The following is a 17,082-nucleotide window of genomic DNA, read 5'->3' as shown; positions in this document are numbered from 1 at the left end:
AAGAAAATCAGAACAAGAGAAAACGAACAAAATAACAAAGGGAATAAAAAAGAAAAGTAAGAAACACGGAAGCTCAATCCAGGGATTTATGGGGGAAAAAAGTATGAAAATGAACAGAGGAAGTTGGCAAAGAAAAAAATAGAACAATTTCCAATACAGGCACTACATATCTGAAATTTAAGAACGGAAGTATTTTGAAAAGTACATAAAGATTTGTAGTTTGAATACAAGGGATATGTCATATTTATGACTCAAATGTGAATCAGAGTGACATCAGACATCCCACGAGCTGTACCGCATCCTTGAGGCAATGAAGCAATGTCTTCAAAGCTCTGAGGAAAAATTCTAGGCTTAGTCACAACACTAATCAAGTGTGATGGTATAATATGGCTATTTTCAGACTTTCAGAAACTTTTTAAGTGACCTCCTTAGAAAAGTATATAAGAGTATATAAAAGTGTATACAGAAATACAAAGCTAGAAACAAGAAAGGAAAATGTATGGGGTAAACAAGCAGAAAAATCAACCCAGGTGTTTGAGATCAAATCCTAGCACACCAAGTATATAGGCAGTCTGGAGAGCCAGTGACCCAAATTGCATTCAGGCTGCATCAGAGTAAAGGTTTAGGGTTGGAGGAAAAGGACAAAGAACTAAGGACACAGGCAAGACATCAGGCTGAAAAGTTGTAGGGAACAAGTAAAAGCTTCGACAGGTTGTGATCTTTCTACAAGTGAACATAGAATTGAAATTTTTCTTGACAAAGACAATATATGATTTATAATTAGACTTGGAAGCATGTTACACAAAAAAAATTTTAAAGCACAAGGTTTGGTTCTCTTCTACAAATGAACCCAGTAGACCGTTCTAATATAGAATTTCCACAAATCATCAAATCCCTAGGTTCCCTCCAACTCTTTTCCAAAATTCATCCAGCTACTCCTAGAAGATGGACCTTGACAGTATTGTGTACATTTCACCTAGCAAGGAGGAGGCAGGGGGAGGCAAAGTGCACAGCCCTTTCTTCATGGATTGCTTTGGGAACATCTCACTAAGAGATACATACTATACCTAAGGGAGGTTGGATGGGACAGTGTGCATGCTAAAATCTGAGGAGGTTTAAGACCATCTGTTTGTAAAGAGAAAAATAAAATGAGATAATTGTTAACTCCTGGGAATCTTTCCCATAGACCCCAAGGAAAAGTTTCTTTGGCAATTATATGCCTCAATAGCCATATTTTATTAAAAACAATTATTATTTCCATTAAAACTTTCATTGTCTTTGAGAAGACACAGAATGCAAGTATCTTTAGAAAAAAGGAGAGGTCCTAATTCAGGACATGAGACTTTTTGCAAAGGACCATGAATTGACTTAGGATATCAAACATTGTTATTAGATAAAATATTTGCACAATTATGTGTTACTGCTTTTCATACGAATACACTTTTGATTCATAGAATATAGTTTCACTTAACTGAAATCATTCTAGCTTATTTGCATATTCCATCAATGGATACTTGTGCAAGTATAATTGTGATCAAGGCCATTGGGAAGATTGTATTTGGGGGCTGGTCTATGAAAAGTACTAACTATAGAAGAAGCAACCTCATACTTAGAGTTGAGAGCCACTCTGATCAGATTTTATTGTAAAAGATAGCATGTTATTCATTCTTGACTTTTTCCATAAGTGCTACCTTGTTTTCTCTTTGCCTTAATTCTTTCTCTTTTAATTTTTATTATCAGGTTGCAGTGTTTCTCTTTCTTTTTCTTCTTTCTTTCCTATGTCGTGCTGAGATTTGAGCCCAGTGCCTCACACATGCTAGGCAAGAGTTCAACCACTAAGCCATAATCCCAGCCCCTCTATTTCATTTTTTTGTAAGGCACTTTATATTGTTTTTGGAACACAGTGGGTATAAGCAAAAATTCTGATAATAGGTTTTCCTGTCTGCAACCAGGTATTAGTCACTGGAGTTGATGACTTTTCTATCTAGAAATTGTAAAAGGCCTCTCTCATAAGTGTGAAATGGGTTCCAAGTTGCACTGACAGTGGACTTTGGAGGGTTACTTGTCCTCTGAACCCGTATTGAATTTTGCCCTCTTCTTCCTTGAAATAGCTGAAAAAATGGTCAGTTTCCAGCTGGTTTATGGTTTGTATTTCCTGGAAATTCTGGTTTCATTTTAAATTCTTCTGAGTCTTTCCTCAAATGAACTCTACCCTGTTTTTTTTTTTTTTTTTTTTTTTTTTTTTTTTTTTTTTTTTTTCAGGGCCTCCAGTTCTCCACCATCTTGCTGATCCTCTTTTGTATATTTAGTTTCCTACCCTCATTTCTTCTTTTTCATTCTCTGGATATTTAATATTTTTATCTGTGCTCAGTTCTTTGAATCCACAATGGGACTTTGTGCTTCCTTTCCTTGTCCTTCTATGATGGGCAGGACATACTAAGTGTTTTCCCTTGGGGATTTTCAGTTTTCTTTTACATTTATTTTTAGCCTGCTTTGGGGCTATTAAATCCAGACTTCCTCTTAGTTAATCCTGAGTTTCTATGGATTATCTTGTCATCATATCCAAACACAACTGCCAAATGTACAATCTTCATCTTGGCTTGGGTCAATCCCCCTGATCTTTTATGAGCAGCACTGAGACCTTTGAAGTCCAAGTTCCTCTCCCCACTGTTGGAGATGCAGCTGCCGGAGACTGATGGGGGTGGGGATGAGCAGGCCTCATTGCCAAATAGCTGTGGCATCATAAACAATGCACAGTACCTTGCCAAAGTCTGTGCTCTAACCCTGCTTGGCTCTGAGAAGGATGAGGTAAGACTATTGAAATAAATTTGAGATTGTGAAACAATCTACTATCAAATACCTAAAAGTAGGATCAGCCTTCTCTGTAGAATATGCAACACATTTTTAGAAAGAGAAATAATTGTCAGTCCCTACAGACTGTGGCTTTTTTCTTGTGGCTTAAAGAATTTGTCATTTGCTATGATTTACCAAAATCAGAGTTGAGAGGTCTAACCTGAAAGTAACCCCAACTGTGAATATTGCTAGGACTGCTAAGGACTTCAGTCATCCCAGAGGGATATTAAAAATATTGAAGAAGAGATATCTGGCATTAAATGTCCATAATTCCCTCTATACAGAATATGCAGGTTAGTTAAGGTTAAGCAATAACCAGGTGCTAGTCAACAGCACAAAAGTCAGAGGACAGCCCAGCTGAAGACCTGATAAGAAAGGCAATATTCCCCAGGTGTTTAACACAAGTGCTTCTGGTTGTTGTCATTTTTTTTTTATCTTAAACAATGAGAATTGGTTAATATAAAACGATAAAGCTAGTTTTTATTAAGTTAGCAGCTTACAAATTAGTATGATTTCACTACATGGTAAAATTTTTCAGAAAAACAGATTTCGTCAAAAACGTGTTAGAAACGGTGCATGCTCATCTGCACAGAGCATAAAGATACAGCAAAGCTCTTGACCTTAAAATAAGGCTTAACTCTGAGTGGTGCTGTGGCCTGCCACTAGTTGTTATATAAAATATTTCCAGTTGTCTGGGGTTGACTATTGGATATTCAGTCCTGCTTCTGGATGGCTGTTATAACTAGCTTCAGTAAATTCTCCGTGTAGCGAGGGGGATCATTTCCATGTGATCATTTAAAAGGACAGCTGGAATTCCAGTGGAACCATTGCTTTTTGCCTGCTTGTCAGTGAATATTTGCTTAATAATTTTAAGTGTAGAGGAATTTTGTATGAGACTTCTTGCATTGTAATCTGATGGATTTTTCATTCATGTTTTCTGAAATTAGTTTAGAACTATTAACAAATTATGTAGTATTGGGTATACTTAAATTTTTATTTTGAAAAATAATAAGTCATTTCTTTTTAAGTTCTTCAGTTATTAAAGGTAAATTTCACATGTGCTAGCCATGTGTTTCCTGATTTGTTATTGATTCTTTTTTTGACAAATATTTGGGCAGCTTGTTTTTTGCTATTTTTACGTATATTTTTTAATTGGAAAAATTTAGAATTTTTTGATCAAAAATTAATAAATAAACAGATTGTTAAATTTAAGGTTACTGGGATTGAACTCAGGGACACTAAACCATAGAGCCACATCCCCAGCCATTTTAGTATTTTTAGAGACAGATTCTCACTGAGTTGGCTAGAGCCTCAAAAATGCTGAGGCTTAATTTGACTTATGAATCTTCTTGCCTCAGCTTTCGAGCTGCTGGGATTATAGAGATGTGCCACCCTTCATGGGGCTCTGTGCTTTTTTGAAGCATTTTTCCTCCCATGACTGGAAATTTTTAAGTTTTCAAAAATTTTTTTAATAATGTAATTAAAAAAGCTTTTTTGTGCTTTTTTAATTCTGGAATTGTTTCTGAATTATTCATCAAACAAATATCCCATTCCCCCCTCACTTAGAATGCCTTACTTCTTATTTATTTCTCCATTTAATTCTTACATATTCTTACATATTTGACATGTTTTTTCACATTACTTGCTTTATAAGCATATTTTAAGATTTGGATGGGGTAAACTCCTGTTACTCTTCTTAAAATTAATTTTTTTTCATCCTTTCTTTTATATTAAACTTAAAAATATTATCTAGTCTCAAAATAAGCTTTTTTAAAAGTACTTTTTTGGTTGTACATGGACATAATACTTTTATTTTTACTGGTACTGGGGATCAAACCCAGTGCCTCATGCATGCTAGGCAAGCACTCTACCATTGAGCCACAACCCCAGCCCTCAAAAGAAGTTTTTAAAAAATTTCTATGTAATTGTTTCATATTTACAAATAAATTTTAAGTCAACTAACATTTTAATATTCTATTTCTTCAACCATGAACATAGAATATTTTACTGTATATTCAAATTGTTTATATTCAGGAAAGATATCCATTGTTCTTATACATTTGTTTAAAAGTTTTTTTGTATATATTTTGTGTTTTCTTTCTTATAATTGGCTACTGCTATCAGGCTGAGGATCGATTGCTTTTTCTATTTTATCTTGTATATATTTTATTGACATTTCTTATGAAGTCTACTAACTTTTCAATTAATTTTCTTGGATTTTATGGGTTGAATATTATTCCTCACTTCCAATTTTGAAAACCTCAAGTTCTGCTTTATATTTTATGTAATTAGCTGAAACTCAGAAAAATTCTAAATATCAGTGGGGATTATAGACATCCTGTGCCTTTCAGACTTTAAATGCCCCAGGGGTACCTACTGGGGCTTATTGCAAGAAAATGGCTATTGATTTTATGTAAAATGTTATTTTTGCCAAAAATAAAAAGCTTTTTCATCCTACTTTTAAAAAATATTTAAAACTAAGAATAAAACTGTCTTTTATCGAAATGATTGCTAGCAGCTGTTGAGATAATCAAATGTTTTTTGATTTGTTCTGGGTCTTGATGTAATATTTCACATGAAAAGATTCCCAGTTATTAAACCCCATTTTCCAACAATATGCTTTCAAAATGCAAACTCGATGAACTCCAGAATAAAGTTATGTAAATAATAAATTATGTAAAGTTATGTAACTTTATTAAATCTCTTGTACATAAATCATAATAACATATTTAAGTGGGAATCTCACCTAAAAGCCTTTTTTATTCTTTTTTAAATGATTAAGTGTCTCAATCATTATAAATCTAGAAAACTACCTTCTTTGCCCCAATGTTAATACTGAGCTTTCCTTACCCCTAATTTATTTGTTGCCTCTGGCTCGGAAATGAATATTTAGTTTGGAATGATTTTTCTCTTTTCAATTATATTTGGAAATTTTACTGTTTCATGAAATGACTTGCTCATGTTTTTCTTTCACATAACTTATTCCTTCTCATACTGGTTTCAGGAAATTATCTGTGGCCAATTCTATTTTGTTATTTTTTGTTAGCATGTGACTCACGTCCTTTTGTCTTTCTTTCTCCATGTAGTTTTAAACAAGCTTAAAGGCAAAGACTAAGAGATTGAATCTATGTGGCAATGACATTGATATTGAAGGGATCATTAGTTAACCAAGTTTGTATTTTATGCAGATGAACTCTAGTGAGCCAAGGTATTTTGAGAGCTACCAGGGATATGGAAATTGTATCGTTTAAAATAAACATTTGTAGACTGAAGTGGTTTATACCACCCTTTTAAGGGAAGTACACATTAGTCATTCCCCACCCCCACCCCCTGGCTTGGACTCGGCTTTTGTGTCTGTGGTTCACCTTCTGTACAGAATCAAGGTAACTGAGGTGAAGCATATCAATGTGTTTTAGAAACTCTGCTGAATTGCAGAGCTGGAATAACCTAAAGATTTACAGATGTATCTTTACAGCAGACAAGATATCACTCTTTAGCTAGACATAGACCAGGCATCTAGAAAATATTCTAGATATTCTATGGCATTATACATATTGAACTTGATAGCTCTCATTTGAGATAGAATGAGTTCCCTTTTTTATTGTTCAGTCACATTACGAGGAAATGACATGCATTTTTTTGTAAGAAGTTGAAGTTAATAATTTGAAAACAATACCAACTTCAATGTTTTTTCATCCAATGGAAAGAGTAAGGGAAGAATTCAAAGATAGTTTTCAATCCCCTCTGCCACTTATTTGTGTGGTTGGACAAGTTAACTTCATCCAACTTCAGTTTTCTTATGATAAAACAGACAAGGATAACCATCTCATAAAATTGTTCTAATTATTTCATGAATCTCTCGTGTGTGTACACATATGCCTGTGAGTATATATATGTGTGTGTGCAGGTATATGTGTACATATATATGGGTGAGCCTCTGTGTGTGTATTCTGTGTCTTGCTACTTGAAGGAGTTCCAGAGCAGTAGCATGAGCACCACCCATGACCTGGTTAGAAATAAAGAATCTCGGTTCCACTTAGACTTACTAAATCAGAATTTGCATTGTAATAAGATGCCTCGCGAGATTCTCTTGTCTAGCATAGTGCCTCACACAGGATTGTTTGGTTAATGCAGATTTTTTTTCCTTTTAAATAAGTTTTTTAGATCATGAACTTGCCTTCCTTATTAAAATAAGCCCAACCCAACAACTATAACCACAAAATGTGGGCTTGATATCTCCCCTTCAACTTTATTTCTGATAGTCCTTCTAAACAGTGTATATTTGGGCTTTCTTCCTCTTTTTTTGCCAAATAAGCTTACTTCTTGAAAAAGGATGTTAAAACTGAGTTTTGAACCAAGACAAAAAATACACGAATTTCCAAAGACAGAGCTTAATGATTAAGTACAGAATATAATGATTCCACAACTCTTTGACCCTGCATCAGTTTGGAGTGGGGAGAGTGGATTTGGGGCAGAAGATCCCTTTGGAGAAAGATGGGCTGGGAGCCATACCCTGGTGGGGGCAGGGCACAGGCTCCTCCTCAAACCTGAGCATGAGGAAGCTTCCAAGAGCACTTGACAATCTCAGTGTATGACCCTGTATTGAGGCTTTCTGCCTTCTAGTCCTCATCAAGTGTATCTAGAAGGCAAAACATGTTAGCCACAGAGTTGGTGGTAAAGCTAGTAAGGGAAGCACATTGGATTCACCTGCACTTCTGTGATTTGCTGGGGCAAGAGAGGTTTAAGTGTAGACCTCAGATCCATGGTTATGCTGAAAAATGGATTCTGGAAAAATTCGCTCTCCTTTTCCCATCCCCAATTTGTGACATTTGCCAATTTTCTGTGGCATAGAATATTTCTTGTCAAGTTGACAGCTTCCAATAGATACCACTGAACACTAAACATGGAGCTGGGAAGAAATGAGCTCAGTCTTGGAGACTGTGGGAACTGCTCCAGCACAACAGTGCCTGGGGGAGGAAAAAAAGGGGGAATGGAAACTTACCCACAGGGGGATCCCAGGTTTGGGAAGATGGAGAATTTATAAACAGTAGTTTGGGATAAAAATATTCCCTCTTGAGCAAAGAAACTGCAGTTTAAGCAGCTAACCAGACTCTTTGGAGACCCCATTCAAGGGCTCTTTGAGAAAGTCAATTTTAAAAATCTGCTGTTTGTCCCCCAAAATATAAAACCTGATAATGGGGTCCAAGCATTCTCTTACCTGGCTTCTTTCCTTTTTGCTAGCTCTAGGAAGGGCCAGCCAACTGGGGGATGCAGTCCCAGCTGGTGGAGGGAGAAAGAATTCATGTTGAATCTAATTCAAATTTTGTATTGCTAGCTTGGACTAGACATTATAATTACTAATTTTTTGTCTTAAAGTAATAACAATGTGTATCTGAGGGTGGGTCTGCAATTTTTCATCTGATACTAGAGGAAGTTACTCCTACTGAATAAAGTTTAGAAGATAATTGTGGAAATAAAAATAGTGTTATAGAATTAAGTCATGAGTTAAGCAAGTTCAGCATAGCCTTTTACATACATACCTTCAAATTCAAGCTTCTAGCTCAAAACTTCACCTATTGAAGATTCCATCCCACACTGGATACTCTAGCATTGTCTTCCCAAGTTAGGTGTGCTTTGTAGTGTGTTGTACAGTAAATCTATAATATGCACTTGTGAAATCTTTTTTTTCCTGATTCCTATATAAATGTTGTACTTCTAACATTAAAAATGATTTCTTCTTTATAACCTTCCCTTCTCTACTGAAACCTTCTAATCCTCATTGCCTACCAGAGGCTACAATTAACAACTGCTTATTAAAAGAAGGGAGTTAAGCTTTATTTTTGGTGATGATAATGATTATTATTATAGTTAAAGCAGAAAAATAAACATGAAAAGATCTACCATGTAAATGTCTTATTTATGCCTGGCAATTTTAACATGGAGCATGTTATGGGGAGAAAACGAATATCTTAGAATCTCTTTTTGTGTTCTATTCTTGAAAATGGCATGTTTGCAATAGCCATGGTTACTGAACATAATTTAGAAATTAACACATTTTAGATATATAAACTACGACATTACATTTGATTGGAATTTTTGTGTATCATACACTCCAGATGAGAAAGGAAGTTTCAAGTTATTCATAGTGGAAAGTAGTCTATGGTTTAAAAAAAAAAAAAAAAAAGGTCATGTTATAAAAATGCCATGTCCCAAACATATTTAACAATATTTGATTTTAGAGATTTAATATTATTTTGTTAGATTATTTATAACTGTCTTTATCATAATAAATTCTAATAATTTTTGTTAAAATTTTATAACAGTATGGTAGATAGAATTGCCTACTTATATATAAAGGTACCAAGGCCAATGTTTCATGCCTAGCCTTCTATGCATATGGTTGTTTCAAAATATTGGATAATATTTTATTACCTCTTCCAAGATAGGACACTGGGAATAAAATAAAATATTTAATGACTATCATCAAGATTCTCAGAAAGAAAATCGGAAATGTTATTTTAAGAGCTCTTTGGGTGGTTAGATGCAAGAACTTTGGCACTAACTGGCAGTGAGGTTCATCAAAAGGCAGATGACTGCCCTATTTAAGAGTGCCCAGAAAAGAATCTGTTACTACTTCAGAGAGGGAGAGCGAGATGGGCAAACAGACAGACTGAAGCATGGGAAAGAAGATACAAAGTGAATAGAGCAGGGGTTAGATAAAGTGAAAGGCCACCAGAAATCCCTGGTGGTGATATAACCAAAAGAATTTTAAGATGGATGACACATCACTTAATTTCAAGTTGATCCTGTGGTGGAATATAAACCTTTCTTCTGTTCTCCATTTCAGAAATATTTTTTTAATGTTTATTTTTTTTTAGTTTTAGGTGGGCACAATATCTTTATTTTACATTTATGTGGTGCTGAGGATCGAACCCAGTGCCTCTTGCTTGCTAGGCAAACGCTCTACCACTGAGCCACAACCCCAGCCCTCAGAAATAATTTAGCAAAATCTGTGCCATCAAATTCTACCTGTATTTGTTTTGTAGAACTGGAGGCATTTTCAATTTGAGTTAACATGAGAGATGGGCAGTGTGAAGTCAGAATCCTAGATTTAAAAAAAACAAAAAATGAAGCTCTCTTTCCCACCATGCCCTACAGACTGTGGAGAATGTGGGGGAAGATTTTATACTTTCAAAATCCATGGGCTTGTTTGAAGGGTAAGTCAGATTAATGGGGCTTTGTGTAACTGACATTGGTGTCACAAAAAGTATCTATGATTGTCAGCATTTAGATTTGAGTTTTGATGGCTGTGCCTTTTGAAGAAGCTATTTAACAGACATTCTGTAAGTCCTATGCATGTATCATAGCACTCTTCTTCTTAAATACACTGGAGGTCAAAGCATTAGGAATTCCTAAACAATTTTCTTAGGAAAAGCTTAACCCAAGTAACATCTTGTTTCATCAACTAAAATGGTAAATTTTTGAGCAGCAATTTAATGGCAATGAATAATTAGAATCAGATGTCCATATTAATGAGCATGGCACAGTGCCTGACATCTGGATCTACACTGTGCATCAATATCTTCACACACAAAAAAATTAGGAATTGATGAACCAGAAAAATCCAGTTTTATTGTGCATATCCTACAATATTAAATTTTTCTCACATGAAAATGAATTATTCACTGAAGAAAAAATAGATAAGCTTTTCTAAAATGAGCTATACAGTATTTTAAAGCTCAATATGAACTTTCTAGATTGAAAAGAAAGTAAAAAATGTTGAAAGGAAAAGATAACAAAGTCAATGTTATCCCATAGAAGTCAGAAGAAATAGGTTAATCGGAAACATTGTATAAATAAGTGGCTGCTCTCAGTCAGTGACTATGCAGATAAAAGAATAACAAGTTGGATACTTCCATGAAGAAAGAAATTAGTCTACAAAATTATTTTTATTTTTTGGTACTGGGGGAAGAAACTACTTCCAGGGTTGCTTAACCACTGAACCACATCCCCCAGTTCTTTTTACTTTTTGAGATGGGGGCTCACTAAATTGCTTAAGGCCTTGCCAAGTTGCTGAGGCTGGCCTTGAATTTGCCATCTTCCTGCCTCAGCCTCTTAAGTCACTGGGTTTGCAGGCATGTGCCACCACACCTAGTCACATTATTTTTTTAAAAATACTAAACTCTGCTTTCTGTGGGAGAAGATAAAATTCTGTGCAAAGTAGAAGAACAATAAGTTACATTGAAACTGGGGAGAATTATCCTAGAGCTATTTTAATTTGGTTTTCAGGAAATCGGACTTAGATCAAGTAAATGTCAATGATGTATAAGGAAGTTTTGAATCGGCCAAAAATTGATTTATTGAATTCATTTAGTCTTTATTCTGTATTGCTGTGTTGTATATATTAAATTGGAATCAATAGTTTTCTTTTGAATAAGTGGTAGCTAAATTTTAATCTTCAACATTTTGACTCTAAAATTTTTAATGAAAAAGATCAGGTAATTTTTCTACATTTTTAAATTTTAAAAAAAAATTCCATACTCCTTTCTCATTCATTGATATAATAGTGAAATGAAAAGAACTGAAGAAGTAGGAAAAAATGAGTGCCATTAAGAACCAGCATCAAAGTATCCATCAAACAGCAGAGTGCATATATTTTTTAATATTTACTTATTTATTTTTAAAGCAGTTCCAGGTTTATAGTAACACTGAGAGAATGGCTTAGAGATGCCCATATTCCTCCTTTCTGCATATTTGTATAGCTCCTCCATTCTCCACATCCCCAACACAGGAGTATATTTGTTACAGTTAAGGAACTTACATTGACATATTACTTTTCTTTAAAGCCATTAGGGTTCATGATTGTACATTATATGGGTCTTAGCAAATACATATCTGCCATTATTATGCCAGAGTAGTTTCACTGCTAAAAATCTTTTATGCCTTACCTATTTGTCTCTCCTTCCTCCCTAATCTCTGGCAACCTGATCTATACCTTTCTCATAATTTTGCCTTTTCCAGAATGTTATAGAATTGGAATCATATGGTATGCAACTTTTTCAAATGAGCTTCTTTTATTTAGTACTGTGCATTTAAAATTCCTCCATGTCTTGATATCTAACTTCTTTTTTTGTGAATAATATCCCCTTGTCTGGATATACTTCAATTTATTTATCCATCCACCTAATGAAGAACATTTTGGTTGCTTTTTAGTTTTGCCAAATTTGTGGATAAAGTGTATATAAACATCTATGTGTATATCAGTTGTCAGCTTTTTTAGGTAAGCACCATAGTGTGCGCCTACTGGATTATAGGGTAAGAACATGTTCAGTTTTATATAAACTCACCAAACTCTCTTCGAAATAGCAATGAATGAAAGTTCCCATTGTTCCACATCTTCAACATTTAGTATTGTCTGTGTTCTGGATTTGGGTCATTCTAATAGGTACATAATAGTGTCTCCTTGTTTCAACTTCTCTGGTGATACATAATAGGAAGCAGTTTTTAATATGCTTATTTGCCATCTGCATTTTTTCACTGGTGAGGTATTCTTAAGGCCTTTTGCCCATAACTTGATAATACTGCCTCTTTATTGTTAAGAGTTACTATAGTTTGGATTTTGAATATTCCCCATGTGTTGAAGGCTTGGTTGTTGACCAGTGTGGGGTGCTATTGGGAGTTGTTGGACTTTTAAGAGATAAGGCCTAGTTCTAGTGGAATGAAATTAAGTCATTGGGAGCATGCTCTTAAGGTGATATTGGGATGCCAGTCTCTTCCTGTTTGTTTCCTGAATACCAGGAGTTGAGAAGCCAAGTCCCACCACATACTCCCTGCTGCCATGTAACGCTTTGCTACAGGTCAAATGCAGTGAAACTAACTGATTAGGGATGGATATCTCTGAAATCTTGGGCCAAAATAAGCCTTTCTTAAAAATTGATTTTTGTCTCAGATATTTTTTTGTAGCAATAGTAAGTTGACTAACAAAATTTCTTCATGTATTTTGAATACAATCCATTGAGATTTATATTTCACAATTATTTTCTCCCAGTCTGTAGCTTGTTTTCTCTTAATACCATCTTTTGAGGAACATACTTTTTTAGAAATTTTAAGAAGTCTAGCTTATTAATTCTCTCATTCATGGATTATTTCTTTGCTATGGTACCTAACAAGTCATCATTAAACCCATGGTCATCTAGATTTCCCCCCATGTTATCTTCTAAGGATCTTATGGTTTTGTGTTTTTACATATAGGTTTTTGGTCTATTTTAAGTCAATTTTTGTGAGAGCTGTAAAGTTTGTCTAGATCATTTTTTTTTTTAACATGGGAACATCCAATTGTTCCAACACAATTTTTTTTCTTCATTGTGTTGCTTTTGCTCCTTTGCTGAACATCAGTTGACTGTATCTGTGTAGGTCTCTTTAGGGTTCCCTGTTCTATCTCGCTGACCTATTTGTCTTTCTTTCACTACTACTGCACTGTCTGGGTTACTATAGCTTGACAGTATGTTTTAATTTAAGATAGCCCTTAAATTAGTGCCAGCCCTTCCGCTTTGTTGTTCTTTAGAGTGATTTTTGGCTGTTCTGAGTCTTTTGCCTCTTCGTATAAACATCAGAGTAAGCTTGTGCATAAAATAACACTGTGGGTTTATACTAAATCTTAGGTCAAGTTTGGAATAATGAACATCTTGACAATACTTAGTCTTCCTATCCCAAAACTTGCAGTATCTTTCATTTAGTTCCTCGATTTTGTTCATAAGGATTTGGTAGTTCTTCTCATAGGAAGCTTGTATGTATTTTGTTAGATTTATATTTAAATATTTCAATCTTTGTTGCCATTGTGAATGGTATTATGTTTTAATTTCAAATTCTACTTACTCATGCTGGTATATAGGAAAGCAATTAACTTTTGTATAATAATCTCCTATAACCTTGCTAGGATCACTTCTTAGTTTCAGGGTGTACTTTGTCAGTTTGTTTGAATTTTCTTCATGGACAATAATATCATCTGCAAAGATGGTTTTATTTCTCCCCTCACATTCTGTATGTATTTAATTTCCATTTAGTTAGGGCTTTCGCTATGATGTTGAAAAGTAGTGATGGAAGAAGACATTCTTGCTTTGTTACTCTTTACTGGAAAGGCTTCTAGATCCTTACATTAAGTACATTACTTGCAAAGATTTTTTTTTTAATAGATGTTTTCTTTTTATCAAGTTGAGGAGGTTCCCTGTATTGCTACTTTATTGAGTTTCTGTTTTTATTTAACATTACACCAACACCCACTCATGATTGATGAAGTATTACATATGTTTGCAGCTGCTGAATTTGGCAGCTTAGATCCAAAAGACAATAAAGACATTCTGTTTATGCAAGATAGCATTTATTTTAGTAATAATATGAAAGCAAAAGTGATAGACTAGAGAGAAAGAAAATGCATCACCAGATTCGGTGCAGGGGTGGGCACCAACACCTGAAGTCCTATAGTCAGGGAGAATTCTGTGGCATCTTCTCAGAGTCCTGCCTGGAAAGTCCCAGAGTGTCCTCTCTGTGGGTGAGACTTGTATTTAAAGAACCCCACTGAGAATAAAAGTTAGAAGGGCGACTTCTTCCTTCTAACAACCTGCTGTGACCTAGAGATACCCTCAAGGACATTTCATTCCCCTAAGGTCTAGTCAAATCTCCAGAGGCGGGAGGACCTTGAGATAAGTGAATGACTTTGACTTCTTGTGAGTGAGCCAAACCTACCCAGAAATCAGCATTTTTTTTTTCCTGTTACCAGGGGTGCTTAACCATTGAGCAGCCACGCCCAGCCCTTTTGATGTTTTGAGATAGTGAGGCCCTAAGCAACTTAGCAAGATCCTGAGTGCTGAGGCTGACTTTGAACTCCTGATCCTCCTTCATCACCAGGATTATAGGCATGCACCACAATACCTGTGGGAGTCTACATTCCCTAAATGTTCCATCAAGGATGGGTGAAGGTCACAGCAAGCACATAGACGGAAAAGATCTTTAATGTTTTCCTTAGCCCTTTAGTTGGGATTTCTCAAAGAATTTTTCTTCATCTGTTGACAAATATTTGCTTTTCAAGAGTTGGACTCTTAAGTAGATTAAAATCAGGCAATCACAATTATATTGGAAAAAAATTAGCCAAAATATAACCTGAATATCTTCAGATACTTGGAAATCAAGCAACATTTTAATTTTAAAAAGCACAAGATTAATGAAAACTCTCTAGAAGAACTAGAAAATATGTAGAATACAATGACACATAAGACAACATATCAAAATTTGTGGCATGCAACTAAAGTGGTGTTTGGATGAAAATCTATAGTTTTAAATGCTTCCACAATAGAAGTGAGTGCAAAATAAATTCTACCATCCCCACTGTAATAGGTTAAAAATAGAAGAGTTACAGAGCCTAAAATAAGTGAAAGGAAAAACATAAAGATAAAAATGAAAAATTTACATGGGGCTGGGGTTGTGGCTCAGTGGTTGAGTGCTTGCTTAGCATACCTGAGGCACTATATTCGGATCCCCAGCACCACAGAAGAAAACTAAATAAACAAAATAAAAATATTGTGTCCATCTACAAATAAAAATATTTTTAGAAATTCATTAACATGAAGTCTGAAATATATGCTTTTGTCTCTCTAAGTTCAAAAAAGTTAAAAATCTCTAGGGAGATTGATAAAAGTGAAAGGAGATTGATATCTGAAATAAACAGGTGAATCACTATAGATCCTACACACATAAAAAAACAGCAACTAGGGGAAGCCAGCATTCCTTTAACTCTATAACCAGATAGACATCCAAGGAAAGAAAATCATAGGCCAGTATTCTTCAAAACCACAGGAATGAACACTACAAAGATTTTAGCAATATATAGATAGGATGAGACATCATGACCAAGTTGGGTTTATTTAAGAAACGAATGGTTTCATGTTAATTCAGTGAAATGTATCGATTTTTTTTAACAGAAAGATGGTAAACAGAAACCATAAGATTATCTCAATAGATGTAGAGAAATCATTTGATATAATTTAGCACACATTTATTATAAAAATTCCTAGCAAACTGGAGATTAAAGGAAACATCACCCATTTAATAAAGAATTTTTCAACTTTATTTTTATATGGTGCCAAGGATTGAACCCAGTGCCTCAACAAGCTAAGTAAGCATTCTATCATTGAGCCACAAAACCCCAGCCCATAAAGAATTTTTAAAGGTGAAAATTTAAATGCTTAAATTTTTTTCTAAGATCAGGAACAGGCAAAGAAACTAATTCCCCACTTGCATTCAACATTTTACTGTAGAACTTATCCATTTCAATAGGCAAAATGAATAAATGGTACTTTGGATTGACAAGAATAATGTAAAACTATTCTTATTTGTAAATAATCTGAGCAACTATGTAGAAAATGCAATTAGAACTAATGAATTTTTTTTTACCTGTAAATAGTGGTGTCAACTTACCAGAATTGTGATTTACAAAGAAAAATAACAGAATCTAGTTCATTTAAGGCTGGGTCTCCAGATGCTCCTATTTTTCTGTACCATTATCCCATCTGCACACCACAAGTGGATTACTTTTATCTCTACATAAAATCTCAACAACATGATTTCAGTCCTTGTGTAAATTGTTAGCTTTGAGGACTATTTAGCTGATTTAAAAAAAATGGGGAAAAGAAGTGATGAATACATTTTGGGTTTATATATGAAATTTAGTCCATATAATTCTTCCAATCTGAGGCCTGGGTAGTACTTCATGTTTATGTTTCAAGGATAAACACAGGGAGGAAATAATTTTATTGTAGGTAGAATTTCTTTCTGACAGGAAAAGCTTTCACTTCCACTTGATTGAAAAATGCAGATCAAGTGTTATATTTGGTATAAAAATTAACACATTAATATTATTTTTTACTAAACAGCATTTGCACTTAATATTTCAGCCAACATTAGGCTAACAAAACACTTAAAGCACACAACTTGGGAGAATGAAACATGGTGTTATCATAAGTGACAGAAAAATGTCTTAATTGCTTAGTTACATTGATATTTGTTTATTTCCATCATTAGTCAAATACAACATTTTGGGAGACTAAACTCCAAACATCTGTGAACATTCCCTTCGTCCATTTCTGGAAAATAATCACTGCACATTTATAGTTTACATCTATGGCATGTAGTCTCACTCTCCCAGCATTTGTGTATTGTAAATCTGCCAAATTGCCT

General features: G+C 34.5%; 1 non-coding gene across 1 annotated transcript; it reads right to left on the bottom strand.

Annotated features, from left to right (window-relative positions):
* Nucleotides 1-9,765: 9,765 nt before the first annotated feature.
* Trnaa-agc (transfer RNA alanine (anticodon AGC)) lies at nt 9,766-9,838 on the bottom strand. Its single transcript has one exon. It is a non-coding gene; the product is annotated as a tRNA-Ala (tRNA).
* Nucleotides 9,839-17,082: the final 7,244 nt, after the last annotated feature.

This window comes from Urocitellus parryii, chromosome 3, assembly GCF_045843805.1.
Source record: "Urocitellus parryii isolate mUroPar1 chromosome 3, mUroPar1.hap1, whole genome shotgun sequence".
In the NCBI taxonomy this organism is placed as follows: Eukaryota; Metazoa; Chordata; class Mammalia; order Rodentia; family Sciuridae; genus Urocitellus; species Urocitellus parryii.
Note: the sequence above shows the minus strand (reverse complement) of the source record. Positions and strands in the feature narration are given on the sequence as shown.